Source organism: Crinia signifera, chromosome 8 (genome assembly GCF_055691185.1).
Source record: "Crinia signifera chromosome 8, ASM5569118v1, whole genome shotgun sequence".
Classification (NCBI taxonomy): Eukaryota; Metazoa; Chordata; class Amphibia; order Anura; family Myobatrachidae; genus Crinia; species Crinia signifera.
Genome location: NC_139224.1, coordinates 167,250,377 through 167,267,618, shown reverse-complemented (window position 1 = coordinate 167,267,618; position 17,242 = coordinate 167,250,377). Strand labels below are relative to the sequence as shown.

The window sequence follows — 17,242 nt, the reverse complement described above, 5'->3', positions numbered from 1 at the left end:
ATTGTTGGTGGTAATGTTGGCACGGGGTCGTTATTCAGGGTGGGTACATTGTTGGTGGTAATGTTGGCACGGGGTCGTTATTCAGGGTGGATACATTGTTGGTGGTAATGTTGGCACGGGGTCGTTATTCAGGGTGGGTACATTGTTGGTGGTAATGTTGGCACGGGGTCGTTATTCAGGGTGGGGCGACATTTTTCTTTTTCCTGCCCAGTTCCACCAGGGGAATTCGTCCCAATGTTATACAGGCTGGAGCGGGATTCCCTGTTGTGGCGTCGGGATATGATCATTAGTTCAACCCTATTAAGTTCGACATGCATTGGGTCGACCACTGAATGTCGACACCTGAAATAAGTTGACATTGGTAAGGTTGACACTAGAGTTGGAAGGTCGACACACACATTAGGTCTACAATGGGAAGGTCGACAGTTAAGCAATGGAGGAGGCTGCTGGGATGGCGGCGGTGAGGTTTTCAAGTTTTTTAGCCGACATGTGCCGACATGGTGGGAGAATAAAATAGTGTGCCCGAAGGAAGGAGAGCGCAGAAGGCCATGCGAGGGGACACAGTACCCTTAGACTGTGTCCATGTCGACTGTGTCAACAGGCAGGCCAATTTTTTTAAACCTCATGCCTACCTTTTGACTGTCGACCTTCCAATTGTTGAACTAATGCTTGTGTCGACCTTCTGACCCTGTCAAACTTAGCCGCGTTGACCTATTTCAGGTGTCGACTTTCATTGGTTGACCCAATGCATGTCGACATAATTGGGGTTGACCCAATGACCCCTACCCTTGGCATCACCCGTACAGACTGTCTCAGGCTCAGCTTGGTGCTGGTAGCGGGTATTGCAGGGTGATCCCACAATGGTTCTGCCCGCACATTGCTTAGGCCATGAGTCGCCATCTGCCCATCACCAACAGTAGGGACCGGTCAGAGAGCAGAGGACTCACGGTGACGCTGACGCAGTCCGCCGCCACCTTACATATGGAGCTACTTGTTCCTGTGTGGGAAGGCTGGAAATGTTACCTGTAGCAAGCTAGTTACCATAGGGATGGTCATTAACCATCGAGGATTCAAAATCATCGATGGTCTATGCCCAATGTCAAATACTTGTGCCATCGATGGGGGAGAATCAAATAGTTGCCTACCATCGTTGGGATAGAACCATGGCTGACGTAGTCCTTTGCTTGGACTGTACCACTTGCAAGATCGAGGGGGAAGTGCGTCACTTACGCCGATCGCTGCAGCGCGATACTGAGCAAAGCTTTGCCCTCTGACACCTGCAAAGTCCAGCCCCCTAGCCGTGATTGGCTGGCGGGCCCATCAACGGTAACCGTCAATGGAGAGCACCCCACGTAACCATCCCATACTGGATATACCGACCACATCATTTGAATGCATTTGCAGAAACTTTATTGAAATGAATGGGCCATTTAATGGGATAGTATACACCAACATCATTCATTGTTTCTTACCCTTTCTATTAACGCTCAATTGCATATTGGGCCCAATTCAGACCTGTTCGCGCAGGGCTGACTTCAGCCACCATGCGAACATGTCTGTATCCCGGAAATAGGGGTAGTGGGAAGGAAATATTGCGCTAAACCTTCGCTGGGGGATATACTGGAAAGTGTGGGTCACCTACTCACACCAAAAAAGTGAACAATTTGGAAAGAAATTACCAGTTGTCCCCTTAGCGCTGGTTTGGAAATAAAATTCTTGTTTTCTTATGGATTTACCCAAAAAGCAAAAGAAAAGAGGCACAATAGTGTAATACAATTTTTTACAGTGTTATTGACATATATGACACCGGTGATTAAACTGACTCGTACCCTTTTTCTATGTCTACTGACTTGTAGACATAAGCGTTTTTGATAGGGGAGCGGTCACGTCACCGATGGCTCAAATAGAATCTGTATCTCTTGCTCGTAGAAAAGAGAAAGTACTGGATAGTGTAATACAGTTTTTATTTTCTAAGACATGGATACATTGGTAAAAAAGGTAGCAAGGTGGACTCTCACCAAAACGTGTGGTCCACACACGTAGATGCAGACAATTGCACAGATGTTACAAGTGTTTGTGGGGGGTCCCAGGCGTCCCTGACAGTCTCCCAGCAATGCAGTCTCGCCAAGCTTCCTAACTCCAGCCGCCAACGCGTTTCGAAACACACCGGTTTCTTTGTCAAGGCATATGGAGTGCAGTGTTTGATACCTGTATTTATACTCCCTACATGCATACCTATTTCCAGACATGGAATTTCCTAGCCTCTAATGTCCTATCCTAAGCATATACAATAATATGAAGTCCGTATCGGGTTTGTTTTAGACCCGCGGGAACGTGTACATTACTTCCGCGTTCCACGTACTTTACTTCCGGAAATGACGTTTGCGGTTCACTCCGCGTACTTCCGGCTGTTGGATATACGGCGGACGTCCCTTTTCTCTTAGTCCTTCGCCGAATAGATGCCGGAAATGACGTCTGCGGTTCAGTTCACAGCCTTCTAGTATTATTGTGCGGTCCATTTACCAGGAAGTTGTAGCGGAAATGCTAAACTTTGCGTTCCAGCTGCCGTTCTGCCGTTTCTTTTAATTGATGAGGTAGTAGGTATCTCAATTAAAGTGCAGTATGCAAGGGGGTAATAAAAACGGTATAAAAAAGGTATTAATATACAATTCATAAGAATAAATTTACAGTACAAATATCATTTTTAAAAAAATCATAGTTATAAAAAAAAATTTTATGTTAAAATTATCCATAAAAAAGGGTATAAAGTTGAGAGGGCTATTACATGAACCATTTAAGCTCGAAATCTTTGTTTAAGCCATTAGGTATCAATGTATGAAAGTTAAAAATCATTGACATTTCTTTCTTCGCCAGTAATGAGCTAATGTCACCTCCTCTTCTATTAAGCTCCACTTTATTTAAAATATAAAAATTTCTTATACCGGCAGAATCACAATTGTGAACCAATTTAAAGTGAGAGGAAAGTGCATGTGCTTCTAGACCTTTTTTAATATTCCGGATATGTTCACTAATCCGTACCTTAAATGCTCTACTGGTTCGACCTATATAAAATTTGGAGCATGTACATTCTATTGCATAAATGACATTTGTGGAATGACATGTTAAAAATTCTCTAATAATGTGTTTCTTCCCATTAATATTTAATTCATTGATCTTGGGGCCAAAGGTGTTTGTTACATGTTTACAGCCCATGCAAGATCCACACCTATAGAATCCTATTGAATTAATAGTAGATTTTTTAGGTGAAATGGGGTGAAGGCTTTTCACGAGTTTCGTTTTAAGATTAGGTGCCTTCCTAAAAACACATTTTGGATTAGTGGGAATTTCTTTTCCTATGATTCTATAGGTGTGGATCTTGCATGGGCTGTAAACATGTAACAAACACCTTTGGCCCCAAGATCAATGAATTAAATATTAATGGGAAGAAACACATTATTAGAGAATTTTTAACATGTCATTCCACAAATGTCATTTATGCAATAGAATGTACATGCTCCAAATTTTATATAGGTCGAACCAGTAGAGCATTTAAGGTACGGATTAGTGAACATATCCGGAATATTAAAAAAGGTCTAGAAGCACATGCACTTTCCTCTCACTTTAAATTGGTTCACAATTGTGATTCTGCCGGTATAAGAAATTTTTATATTTTAAATAAAGTGGAGCTTAATAGAAGAGGAGGTGACATTAGCTCATTACTGGCGAAGAAAGAAATGTCAATGATTTTTAACTTTCATACATTGATACCTAATGGCTTAAACAAAGATTTCGAGCTTAAATGGTTCATGTAATAGCCCTCTCAACTTTATACCCTTTTTTATGGATAATTTTAACATAAAAAATTTTTTTATAACTATGATTTTTTTAAAAATGATATTTGTACTGTAAATTTATTCTTATGAATTGTATATTAATACCTTTTTTATACCGTTTTTATTACCCCCTTGCATACTGCACTTTAATTGAGATACCTACTACCTCATCAATTAAAAGAAACGGCAGAACGGCAGCTGGAACGCAAAGTTTAGCATTTCCGCTACAACTTCCTGGTAAATGGACCGCACAATAATACTAGAAGGCTGTGAACTGAACCGCAGACGTCATTTCCGGCATCTATTCGGCGAAGGACTAAGAGAAAAGGGACGTCCGCCGTATATCCAACAGCCGGAAGTACGCGGAGTGAACCGCAAACGTCATTTCCGGAAGTAAAGTACGTGGAACGCGGAAGTAATGTACACGTTCCCGCGGGTCTAAAACAAACCCGATACGGACTTCATATTATTGTATATGCTTAGGATAGGACATTAGAGGCTAGGAAATTCCATGTCTGGAAATAGGTATGCATGTAGGGAGTATAAATACAGGTATCAAACACTGCACTCCATATGCCTTGACAAAGAAACCGGTGTGTTTCGAAACGCGTTGGCGGCTGGAGTTAGGAAGCTTGGCGAGACTGCATTGCTGGGAGACTGTCAGGGACGCCTGGGACCCCCCACAAACACTTGTAACATCTGTGCAATTGTCTGCATCTACGTGTGTGGACCACACGTTTTGGTGAGAGTCCACCTTGCTACCTTTTTTACCAATGTATCCATGTCTTAGAAAATAAAAACTGTATTACACTATCCAGTACTTTCTCTTTTCTACGAGCAAGAGATACAGATTCTATTTGAGCCATCGGTGACGTGACCGCTCCCCTATCAAAAACGCTTATGTCTACAAGTCAGTAGACATAGAAAAAGGGTACGAGTCAGTTTAATCACCGGTGTCATATATGTCAATAACACTGTAAAAAATTGTATTACACTATTGTGCCTCTTTTCTTTTGCTTTTTGGGTAAATCCATAAGAAAACAAGAATTTTATTTCCAAACCAGCGCTAAGGGGACAACTGGTAATTTCTTTCCAAATTGTTCACTTTTTTGGTGTGAGTAGGTGACCCACACTTTCCAGTATATCCCCCAGCGAAGGTTTAGCGCAATATTTCCTTCCCACTACCCCTATTTCCAGAATTGTCTAGATTCACCACAGTGGGAAGTTTGTTTGCTGCTTTGTAAAAAATGTTTAAAATTAGAGAAAATAGAACCAATAAAATGGTAAATCTCTTCAATGATCCTTCAAAGGAAATCCCCCTGATAGATGAGAGTCTTGAAGGCCTATTGAAGAAACTAGAAAAAGCCTTGTTAAAGGAGACAAAATTGTGGTGGGAAATTGCCGCATTGGAGAAGTATATATCTCTTAAAATTATTCCTAAAGGTCTGAAGGTTACCAAATTGGCAAGTTTCAATTCAGATAATGAACACTTTATAAAACAATGGGATGATATCCTGTTTAATTGTTCATGTGAGCTCATTTACCTTATCATCAAAGAAAGAAAAAAAGATCTAGAAATAATAGAAGGAGAAATTAAAGAGCTTAAAATCTTATCTACTCCATTTAAAGACCTAAAGGATTACAAAGAAAAAGAAATAAAAATAATAGAAACTCTAGAAAAAACAGAAAATCAAATTATCAATAGAAAATTAAAAAAATTACAAAGGGACATGAATAAGGATGAGGAACAAGAAATCACTATTCCTCTGATCAATAATTCTAAACAAAAGGGAAATTTCAACACTAATCATACCCCACAAAAAACACCAAAGAAAACTCAATATAAAAATAGAAATACTCATAAAAATCATTTTAATAATAAAAATAGACCAAATACCTATTATACTCCACAAAAAGAAAGAAAATATCATAGAGATGAATTTCAAATACCAAAGTGGAGACAAAAGAGAGAATATCATCAAAGAGATAGGAAATTTAGTCATTTAGAACAACGTATTGTCCCCAACGTCCCCACTTACAATCGATTCACCAGTTTAGAAGAGAGACCAGGTAAAATACCATTCAATCGATATTCTGGTGCAGAAACAAGACCTGATAGTCCCCATCACCTAAATAGGGATTTTTTAGGTCGGGGCCACCCTGCACACATCCAAAGATAAAAAACACAACCAAAAGAGGTAAAAGAGGAGGAGACAAAAATAAAATAAGGCTCAGACAAAAATTAAAAAAACACACTAGAGACAAATCAAAAATTGTCCATATAAGAGAAACAGAAAATGTATCTGAGACAAATAATTTAGGCACAATAAAAAATTTTAATCTCAGTGATCATCTCTTATTACAAGAGGAACGTGCATTATTAGAGAAGGGACTAAAATTCTGCCCTTCTACAACTATGAATCAGTTTGATTTCTTCATTGATTTACAAAAATTCCTGAGGAAATTGACACTCAGGAAGTTTTTTCACGATAAAGATCAAGATGATTATGGCCCGGATATAGTGAACTTTAAGCAAAAATCTAAATTCTATCCGTCACATTTAAAAGGATGCTTCTTGGACTCATTTAACACTATGGTTATGGATGATATTAAACAACTAGATAACCAAATTAAAAACAAAAATCTAACCTTCAAAGAAAGGAAGGGGCTTAAATCTTTACAAGCTGATAAAAATTTGGTTATAAAACCGAGTGATAAAGGGGGGGGGCATAGTTTTACTAAATAAAGTAGATTATGAAAAAGAAATTTTCAGACAATTGGAAGATAATGAGACATATAGGAAATTAAGAACTAATCCTACACAAAAAATTAGTGATTTGTTAAAAATCCTAACAGAAAAATAGCATAAAAAATCCATTATAACAGAGGAAGAATTAAAATTTCTAAATATTGAACACCCAATTGTACCTACTATTTATGTCCTCCCAAAGGTTCACAAAAACCCAATTTGCCCCCCCGGGAGACCGATCATCTCGGGGGTGGATTCAATAACATCGAACCTTTCATTATATATAGACGTCCAGCTTCAACCTCTCGTGATCAAAAACAGATCACACCTTAAAGATACAACTGATGTAATCTCTTTCCTAAAAACCATTGACTGGCAGGAAAACTGTTTTCTTATCACGGCGGACGTTACGTCCTTGTACACCGTGATAGATCACAAACAGGGTATAGAAGCAAGCAAAAGAGCACTTTCAAGATCGGAGATGAATAAAGAACACCAATCTTTTATAATTGAGGCTATCGAATTGATCTTATATAATAATTATTTTTTATTTAAGGACGAATACTATATGCAGAAAAGAGGCACCGCCATGGGCACCAGGTTTGCCCCTAGTTATGCAAACATCTTTATGGGTGAGTGGGAGACCGACCAAGTGTGGTCCCACCACCCATATGGGGCAGGCCTGGTGTCCTGGCGGCGCTACATTGACGACATTTTATTTATTTGGAGAGGGAATCAAGAAGACCTTAACCAATTTTGTCAATACTTGAATAATAACGACAAAGGAATTATATTAACTTTTAATATAAGTAAAGAAAGTGTGAATTTCTTAGATATCGTTATTTATGTGGAGAATAATACGTTAAAAACAAAAAACTACATCAAGCCGACGGATTCTCAGGCATACATAAACCGTGACAGTTGTCACTTGGATATGTGGCTTGAATCAATCCCAGCAGGCCAGTTTAAACGCCTGCGACGAAATTGTACGGAGCTTGATGTTTTCAACAGTCAAGCGTTTGAAATGAAGGAGCGGTTCGTAAAGAGTGGCTATGAAGAAGTCAAAGTAAACAAATCCCTAAAAAGTATTCAAGAGCTTGATAGAGAAAAACTCTTCGAACCCAAAAATACCCAACTTGTGAAAAATGACAACTACAAGTGGTCCTTCACTACCAACTTTTCCTCACAACATAAAGAAGTAAAGAAGATCATCAGTAAACATTGGGACATACTAAAAAAGGACCCAATCATAGGAAAAGAAATTCCCACTAATCCAAAATGTGTTTTTAGGAAGGCACCTAATCTTAAAACGAAACTCGTGAAAAGCCTTCACCCCATTTCACCTAAAAAATCTACTATTAATTCAATAGGATTCTATAGGTGTGGATCTTGCATGGGCTGTAAACATGTAACAAACACCTTTGGCCCCAAGATCAATGAATTAAATATTAATGGGAAGAAACACATTATTAGAGAATTTTTAACATGTCATTCCACAAATGTCATTTATGCAATAGAATGTACATGCTCCAAATTTTATATAGGTCGAACCAGTAGAGCATTTAAGGTACGGATTAGTGAACATATCCGGAATATTAAAAAAGGTCTAGAAGCACATGCACTTTCCTCTCACTTTAAATTGGTTCACAATTGTGATTCTGCCGGTATAAGAAATTTTTATATTTTAAATAAAGTGGAGCTTAATAGAAGAGGAGGTAACATTAGCTCATTACTGGCGAAGAAAGAAATGTCAATGATTTTTAACTTTCATACATTGATACCTAATGGCTTAAACAAAGATTTCGAGCTTAAATGGTTCATGTAATAGCCCTCTCAACTTTATACCCTTTTTTATGGATAATTTTAACATAAAAATTTTTTTTATAACTATGATTTTTAAAAAAATGATATTTGTACTGTAAATTTATTCTTATGAATTGTATATTAATACCTTTTTTATACCGTTTTTATTACCCCCTTGCATACTGCACTTTAATTGAGATACCTACTACCTCATCAATTAAAAGAAACGGCAGAACGGCAGCTGGAACGCAAAGTTTAGCATTTCCGCTACAACTTCCTGGTAAATGGACCGCACAATAATACTAGAAGGCTGTGAACTGAACCGCAGACGTCATTTCCGGCATCTATTCGGCGAAGGACTAAGAGAAAAGGGACGTCCGCCGTATATCCAACAGCCGGAAGTACGCGGAGTGAACCGCAAACGTCATTTCCGGAAGTAAAGTACGTGGAACGCGGAAGTAATGTACACGTTCCCGCGGGTCTAAAACAAACCCGATACGGACTTCATATTATTGTATATGCTTAGGATAGGACATTAGAGGATAGGAAATTCCATGTCTGGAAATAGGTATGCATGTAGGGAGTATAAATACAGGTATCAAACACTGCACTCCATATGCCTTGACAAAGAAACCGGTGTGTTTCGAAACGCGTTGGCGGCTGGAGTTAGGAAGCTTGGCGAGACTGCATTGCTGGGAGACTGTCAGGGACGCCTGGGACCCCCCACAAACACTTGTAACATCTGTGCAATTGTCTGCATCTACGTGTGTGGACCACACGTTTTGGTGAGAGTCCACCTTGCTACCTTTTTTACCAATGTATCCATGTCTTAGAAAATAAAAACTGTATTACACTATCCAGTACTTTCTCTTTTCTACGAGCAAGAGATACAGATTCTATTTGAGCCATCGGTGACGTGACCGCTCCCCTATCAAAAACGCTTATGTCTACAAGTCAGTAGACATAGAAAAAGGGTACGAGTCAGTTTAATCACCGGTGTCATATATGTCAATAACACTGTAAAAAATTGTATTACACTATTGTGCCTCTTTTCTTTTGCTTTTTGGGTAAATCCATAAGAAAACAAGAATTTTATTTCCAAACCAGCGCTAAGGGGACAACTGGTAATGTCTGTATCCCGCCTTGTGAATAGGTTTGCAAGGCTTGCGAATAGATGTGTACTGGTACACATGCATTCGCAAGATTTTAACTCACCATCGAATGATTTTTCAACCATCCCACGCAAACGATATAACGTGCTCATTACGTATTTGGAATTTATTTTATGTTAGTGCGCATTTTATCACTTCTATCACTGAACCAAATATTTCAAAGGCAATTCCAAGGTCTGTATACCATCTGTAAATCCCATTGACATTAATGGGCTATTGAGTTGAATGAAAAAACAACGTACATTGGGCAATTCAATTGAATGACTGCACATGCGTTCCGTACGCAATATGCATGCGCAAGCCCGATTAGAAAAAGAAAATGCGGATGGATCATAAGAGCGAAGCGGCCGGAGGTTGACTGACAAGGAGCCGGCATTTGGGGGTGGAACCGGCAGCTATCTGGGAGTGTCAGAAAAAAACGCAGGTGTGTCCAAGCATTTAAGGTATTGTCTGTGATGTCACCGCCGGCCTCGATCAGCATGCCTGAGTCACAGATAAGTGGCAGGGTCAGAGCTACTAACGTAAGCACAGACCATGCTTTTGATGGTTCGGGAATTGGTTATGGATTTGAGTCAATGGGGCAGATGTATTAAGCCTCGTGAAGAGATAAACTGGAGATAAAGTGGAAGGAGATAATGCACCAGCCAATCAGATCCCAACTGTGATATTTCAAACACAGCTGATTGGCTGGTGCGTTATCTCTTCTAAGTTATCTCCACTTTATCTCCAGTTTATCTCTTCTCCAGGCTTAATACATCTGCCCCACTGGCGGTTAACGATTCATTCCCAATTTACTCGCAAATTTACACGCGACGGGTTTTATTTTTGTCTGGGCGGCAGCTATCTATTCGCAGTCATGTGCAACTTTGCAGAATAGCAATCCAAGCTGAATGAGCCCCATTGCTTTGAGGCAATAGCAACTGGATTAACCACTTAAGTGGTTTGCCCGGAAATCTTACAGGGCAAGCTGCACCCCAGACGATTTCCGGCATTGCCACTTTTCCGATTCCCTGGGGATCGCCACCACTGATCGCAACACCCGGAAATCAGCATAATGTATTACACACTTAAGCCGGGCCCTTGAACTCCTATTGGCTAGGTCAGGAGGTGGGCTTCACTGTATAATGCATTATGCTGATTCCCGGGCACAGCGAAACGAACGTGAATCAGAGTTAAGCCCTGTACACACGCTTAGATTTGCTTTAGATTTGATGTTAGATTCGATTTTCTATTAGATCTGGCATTAGATCATCCCATTCGATTTGGCATTAGATCTGTACTTTTGCATTCGATTCGATTTCACAATGTAGGCACAATGTACTCATTCGATTTACTGGATCGAATTCGAGATTTCCTTGGCTGCACAGTAGATTTTTCTATTCGATTTTGAGAAAACGGGAGCGCGCATCGAATCGAATGCAGATCGAAAGTGTCCTAAAAACCATTCGATGTGGATTCGATTTTGCTCCTATAAGTAAAATCGAATCGAAAACAGGGAAAAATCTAAGCGTGTGTACACAGCTTAAATGTAGGGGATCACCTCCGGCGATTGGTGCTTGCGATCCCCCTCCGGCACCCATGACAATTTAAAAGACACCTGCCGAGTATTTACAAGATCCCTTCCCGTAATTCATCCATACTATCTATATGTTTAGAATGAAAGATTTGTCGCTCAAACCCAATTCCTGCCAACATTTTTTCCTGTATTCTCTTTTTAACTGTCTATGACTCCTGACGACTATTATTATTATGCTGTAAACACATTTTTATATATACAGTACTTTCTGAATAATGCACCACTCATGTAATGTTGAGGTTTTTTTTTTTTTGTTTATTTTACATTTATTTTTTGTATTTTCAAAATGTAATAAAAATACATGATTCAAAAAAACAAAACAAAAAAAAAGACACCTGCCGAGGGGTGGTTTGTTTTTTTATCCACTACTGAAGGGGTTAAACCAATAAAATTATTTATAAGTCTGACAGTTTTTACTTTTTGTGTAATTTCTATGGTGATTTTGCTTTACGGATTTAAATAACGGAATGGGGGGGGGGGGGGTGATAGTGATATCTGTATGCTCTTCTATCGTAGTTTATCCTGAAGATTGTACAGTTCATTTTGTTTTTGGGTCATGCCAGGATTGTGTAGGTGACTACAGATAGGGAATGGTCTCATGGCGATGATCTCATGCATATATTAATTCCCCGGGAAATGCTCCAGCCTGGGGCCCAGACTCATACTGGGAAAGGTAACGGCTACTGTGGATCACAGATTGTCTGTTATCTGATCCCTGCTGGGTTCTGCGCAATCATTGTATGAATACTCATTCCACGAGCAGGTGCTGCGCTGTACGCCGTGTCTCCTCACTCATGTGACGTCTCTCGGACAACGGACACGTGGTGGGATTGTGCTGTCTGCACGCCAAACCTGAGGAGACCTCTGCAGCTGGGCACCTGGGGGCTTCTGAGTCACAGGGGCTCAGAACGTGCTGCAGCATTAACATATCCTATAGTACCCTAAAGACTTAAGGGCCGGATGTATCAAGCTTCAAAAACTGATAACATGAAGAGTGATAAACAACCAACCAATCAGCTCCTACCTCCTTTTCAAACCCAGCCTGTAACATGGCAGGTAGGAGCTGATTGGCTGGTTGTTTATAACTCTCCATTTTATCACTCTTGTATCAAGCTTGATACATCTGGCCCTAAGGGCCCGATTCGCTGTCTGGTGGGCCGATGCGTACACTTACACATGAGCCCGCACAGAGGAAATATCGTTAGATGGTTACTCACTAGGACTTTTCAGGTGAATGCTTTCTGATGAATTGGGGGCGGGCCCTGGCATCATGTGACCTCATGCACCCGCCACGGACAGGCAGCAGCACACCTGCGTTTGCTGGGGTCCATGCAGCGTTTCTATGGGCGCGCCCACCTTTTTTCCTGGGCCCACCAGAAAACGCTGGCAGACCCCAGCTAACGCCCTTGTCACTCAGACAGCGAGCGCCCCGGGGAATTAAAAATTTGTCAAAGGCTCTCGCTGCACAGGGGGGGGGGGGTGTGTGTGTGTGCACATGCGCATTATCACAGATGCGCAGACCCCCGCCATTGGCGACGGAAAATAATTTGGACCTGTGCGAACAGATCTGATTGGCCCCTACATAATAATGAGATTCCGGAGGATAGAGCTAAAGGTCAACAGCTACAAAAAGTCGACATACTGTAGCCGCATGGTTGAGTTTTGTGGGTTTTTTAAAGTTTTTCCCATCTCTTTTAACCCAGAGCGTGGCGAGTGAAGCGGTACACTAGCGTGGCGAGTGAAGCGGTTGCCCCCCTCCCCAATAAATAAATTGTGTCAACCGTTTGCATGTCAACTATTCCCATGTCGACCTTTTGAATGTGTGGACCATTTGTATCTGTCAATATTTTCAAGTGTCTATCTTTTACAAGTCGACCTATTGACCCTGTCAACCTATTGACTGTCAACCTAATTATGGTCAAGCCAATGGTCCCCACTCATAGAACGTAGACGTATCATCCTGGAGGCCCAGTGATGACTTACCTGTTCCCGAGGGCTGTAGCTGCTCCAGTCATGTGACCACCATTTCCGGGTCAGCCATCCTCTGGCATTCTGGTAAATATTTTTCCCCTATCACTATCCTTAATACCATCCCAACCCCACCCTCTAGTGTCTTACTCTAACCATCGTAACCCCCCCCCCCCCCCAAACATTTATTTATATAGCTCCAGCAAACACCACAGACAGTCTCGTTTCAGAACACATTCTCAGTGAGTCATGTGACACAAGTGACATCACTGCTCTCCAGCTTGGAGAAGGTCATCTATACAACTGGAGTGACATCACGGGTGAAATGTAATAGGATGAGAGATTCAGAAAGTGAGAGATTTGGTAAGACATCTCCGGTTGTTTTAGAGTGTCAATCATTTACACTTCAAAATCAAACCGGTTTTGTAGTGTAAATGATTGCCGCTTTAATAAAACTGGAGATTTCTTATCAAATCTCTCATCCTATTAACCCCCCCACTCCTCCCCAGCTGTAAGGATATATACCACAGGAATGACATCACTTCTACCCAGCTGTAAGGATACTGTATATAGCTCAGGAGTGACATCACTTCTCCCCAGCTGAAAGGATATACTGTATACCAAAGAGTGACATCACTTCTCTCCAGCTGTAAGGATATATACCACAGGAGTGACATCACTTCTACCCAGCTGTAACGGTATATACTGTAGCTCAGGAGTGACATCACTTTTCCCCAGCTGTAAGGATATATACCAGAGGAATGACATCACTTCTCCCTAGCTGTAACGGTATATAGCTCAGGAGTGACATCACTTTTCCCCAGCTGTAAGGATATATATACCACAGGAGTGACATCACTTCTGCCCAGCTATAGGTATATATACCACAGGAGTGACATCACTTCTGCCCAGCTGTAAGTATATATACCACAGGAATTACATTACTTCTACCCAGCTGTAATGATATATACTGTAACACAGAAATTACATCACTTCTCCCCAGCTGTAAGGATATATACTGTACCACAGAAATGACATCACTTCTCCCCAGCTGTAAGGATATATATGAGTGACATCACTCCACCCCAGCTGTAAGGATTTATACCACAGGAATGACATACCTGTAACTTCGCTGCAGCTGTAAGTATACATAGCTCAGGCGTGACATCACTTTTCCCCAGCTGTAAGGATATATATACCACAGGAATGACATCACTTCTCCCCAGCTGTAAGTATATATACCACTGGAGTGACATCACTTCTACCCAGCTGTAAGGATATATACCACAGGAGTTACATCACTTCTACCCAGCTGTAAGGATATATATACCACAGGAATGACATCACTTCTCCCCAGCTGTAAGCATATATATACCACAGGAGTGACATCACCTCTCCCCAGCTGTAAGGATATATATACCACAGGAGTGACATCACATCTCCCGAGCTGTAAGTATATATACCACAGGAATGACATCACTTCTACCCAGCTGTAAGGATATATACTGCAGGAATGACATCACTTTTCCCTAGCTGTAAGGATATATACCACAGGAATGACATCACTTCTCCCCAGCCTTAAGGATATATACCACAGGAGTGACATCACTTCAACCCAGCTGTAAGGATATATATACCACAGAAGTGACATCACTTCTACCTAGCTGCAAGGATATATAGCTCAGGAATGACATCACATCTCCCCAGCTGTAAGGATATATATACCACAGGAGTGACATCACTTCTACCCAGCTGTAAGGATATATAGCTCAGGAAGTACATCATTTCTCCCCAGCTGTAAGTATATATACCACAGGAATAAAATCACATCTCCCCAGCTGTAGGTATCTATACCACAGGAATGACATCACTTCTCCCCAGCTATAAAATATATACGGACATCACTTCTCCCCAGCTGTAAACATATATACGGACATCACTTCTCCCCAGCTGTAAACATATATACTGCAAGTGACATCACTTCTCCACAACTCTTATACCACAGGGGTGACATAATGTCTGCCCAGCTGTAAGCATATACTGTATACCACAGGAGTGACATCACTTCTACCTTTAAAAGTATATTAATATGAGTACCATCACAGCTATCTAGCTATAGGGGAATATTTTGCAGGGTCACTAGCACCAAGCTAAAAGTGTATATTTTACAGCATGCAGTATGTTACTGGTGTGACATCACTATAAGGGAATACTTTACAAGCACACAAATCTTCTGTAAATCTCAGTGACATCACTACCTTCCAGCTACAAGGCAATACTGTATATTACAGAAGTGACACTATAAGTAATGACATCAATACTCCAAAGATATAAAGGTAATTTACTGACAAGGATCAGAGGTCACACAGGTTAGTAAACTGTCATCTATCTGCTAGAACTGCCAACCACTGAAAAGATTTTCTAACAATCAAATAAATGACAGATTATTACTAATTCTCACCAACACATTGCTTACAGTATGTACTACAAAGGTGCGCTAAGTACTCTATTAACCCTATGTGGCCAATCCCGGTGCCTGCAGATTCCCACATTTATATACCATGTCATGGACCAATGGAATACTGAACCTCCTATCTTCATGCATATCAAGACTCATTAACAAATTACAACAATTAGCTGGGTAACTTCAGGATCAGGGAATTCAGCAATAAATGGGAAATATAAAATACTAAGATGGGAGTTATATATCAGATGGGATGTTGCTAGGGGAAACCGATCAAATACTATTTATTATCTTCTAAAAGGTGATAAATAAATAAGTCGATTTTGATTAGTTACCCATAGCAACATCCCATGTGAATTAGAACGCCCACCTTAGTAAATTTCCCCCTAAGAGGTTAGGTTAAGTACACCCCTGGTTCTGAACCATTGCCCTAATGCAGATTGTCTTTACTTGAATTTTTAATTATAAATAAAAATCACAGAAATAATCCCATATGATCCCACAGCCCTCATACATCTACTATGCCTGGTCCTTCCTGCTCTAGTCCTGTATAATAGGGTTTGTGCAGGAGCAGGATGCTAACATAACATTGCAATGCAAAGAATTGCACCTTACCAGCCCGGCAGCAGCAGCAGCAGTCCTGGCTCAGTGTGTGCCGGTCCGGAGTTTGCAGGCTCAGTAGTGTGTGCAGCAGCTGCTCATCCTGATGTTTGCATGTGTCACACACCCCCCTTCTCAGGCAGAACCAGCCCAGCAGCTCCCACACACACATACACACACACATGGGCTGCAGATCTGAATCACAGCTCACTCGGGGTGAAGTGAGCAAGTACCCATCAGAGACACAAGTGCCAATCATCCATCAGGGAGCCATATGGGACTACAAAGTGCACATCTTACCGGGGTAATTACAGCCCCCTGCCTTGTGCCAATCACGCAGTCAGCAGGGCATTGCCCAGTATATACTGTAGCAGGTATATTGCCTGGATGGTAGAGGTGGCAAACTCTGCAATCGGTGAAGTTAATGGAAGTACCTATCGATTTCTGCATGTGGAATTTTTATCAGCGTCCTTAAATTGAAAGGGACAGTGCACCAGAAAAGCCACTTACTGTGGGGCAGATGTATCAAGTCTGGAGAAGAGAAACTGAAGATAAGGTGAAAGGAGATAAAGCACCAGCCAATCAACTCCCAACTGTCATTTTCAAACACAGTTGATTGGCTGGTGCTTTATCTCCTTTCACTTTATCTCCAGTTTATCTCTACTCCAGGCTTACATCTGGTGCACAGGTGCAGTCGTTACTAACTGTCCCAATTTCCAGACCACCTAGCTGGTGCACAGGTGCAGTCATTAATAACTGTCCCATTTCCCAGACCACCTAGCTGGTGAACAGGTGCAGTCATTAATAACTGTCCCATTTCCCAGACCACCTAGCTGGTGCACAGGTGCAGTCATTAATAACTGTCCCATTTCCCAGACCACCTAGCTGGTGCACAGGTGCAGTCATTACTAACTGTCCCATTTCACAGACCACCTAGCTGGTGCACAGGTGCAGTCATTACTAACTGTCCCATTTCTCAGACCACCTAGCTGGTGCACAGGTGTAGTCATTAATAACTGTCCCATGTACCAGACCACCTAGCTGGTGCTCAGGTGTAGTTATTACTACTGTAACTGT

The 17,242-nt window shown here is 41.1% G+C and overlaps 1 protein-coding gene across 4 annotated transcripts in view; it reads right to left on the bottom strand.

Moving 5' to 3' along the window:
* The window catches only part of LEPR (leptin receptor), a 101,403-nt gene that overhangs the window by 61,548 nt on the left and 22,613 nt on the right, over positions 1-17,242 (bottom strand). The window contains exon 1 of one of the 4 annotated variants that reach the window (XM_083157701.1): positions 16,181-16,316. The exons of 1 other annotated variant lie outside the window; for it this stretch is intronic. The gene's annotated coding sequence lies outside the window, so the exon portion shown is untranslated. Of the gene's footprint in view, positions 1-16,180; positions 16,317-17,242 lie in introns of those variants that run through there. 2 more of the 4 variants (XM_083157700.1, XM_083157697.1) reach the window with 2 other exon arrangements.